At 46.1% G+C, this 711-nt stretch overlaps 1 non-coding gene across 1 annotated transcript; it reads right to left on the bottom strand.

The window, feature by feature from the left end:
* Positions 1–359: 359 nt before the first annotated feature.
* Positions 360–460, bottom strand: LOC120843195. The gene has a single exon (XR_005716116.2). It is a non-coding gene; the product is annotated as a U6 spliceosomal RNA (small nuclear RNA).
* Positions 461–711: the final 251 nt, after the last annotated feature.

Consider the following 711-nt stretch of genomic DNA (forward strand, 5'->3'; position numbering starts at 1 on the left):
GCCCCCAAAAATGGCGACCGTCAATGTTGCTCCATGAACTTTCGAAAAGTGCCGAACGCTCACCATGGTCCGAGTAATCTAGGCTCTCTATACGTAAAACTATACTATCGATTAACTAACTTGGACTGAGAAAACAAGTTGTTAAAGTAGTAGGCACGAGCGAAAGTGGCTGTTAGTTGGTAAGGGATCTCGTGTGGCGATCGGAGGGTTCGGAATTACGTTGCGGAACCTTATCCTTCGTCAGCCCGTTTTGATGTATGCGTGTACAGATAAGGTGTTTGAAATAAAATGGCGTTGCACTTGATGGTTTGGGTTTTCGCGGTGGCGATCGTAGGTCCAAGAAGGGGGGGGGGGGGGGGGGGGATGTGGAACGCTTTACGATTTTACGTGCCATCCTTGCGCAGGGGCCATGCTAATATTCTCGGGGTCGTTTTAATTTGAGTATATGTACACTGCGCACGCGCAGTGCGGGCAAACGCGGGCTGGTTCGTAAACAGTTTGTTGATATGTAAAATCAAAACAACATATATCTAAATGCATATACACATCGGACGGACGAACGAAGAGCTCACCGATTTCCTAGTTGCTTCTGGACTCTCAGGTCACTAGATAAGATACCTAACGAGCTAAGGACAATTATTATTGGAGTATACTGTCCCAGCAAACCAATTTTCAGGAAAAAAAAATCCGGAATGCGGTCGTAAAAATGAA

Source organism: Ixodes scapularis, unplaced genomic scaffold, assembly GCF_016920785.2.
Source record: "Ixodes scapularis isolate PalLabHiFi unplaced genomic scaffold, ASM1692078v2 PGA_scaffold11__112_contigs__length_91849675, whole genome shotgun sequence".
Classification (NCBI taxonomy): Eukaryota; Metazoa; Arthropoda; class Arachnida; order Ixodida; family Ixodidae; genus Ixodes; species Ixodes scapularis.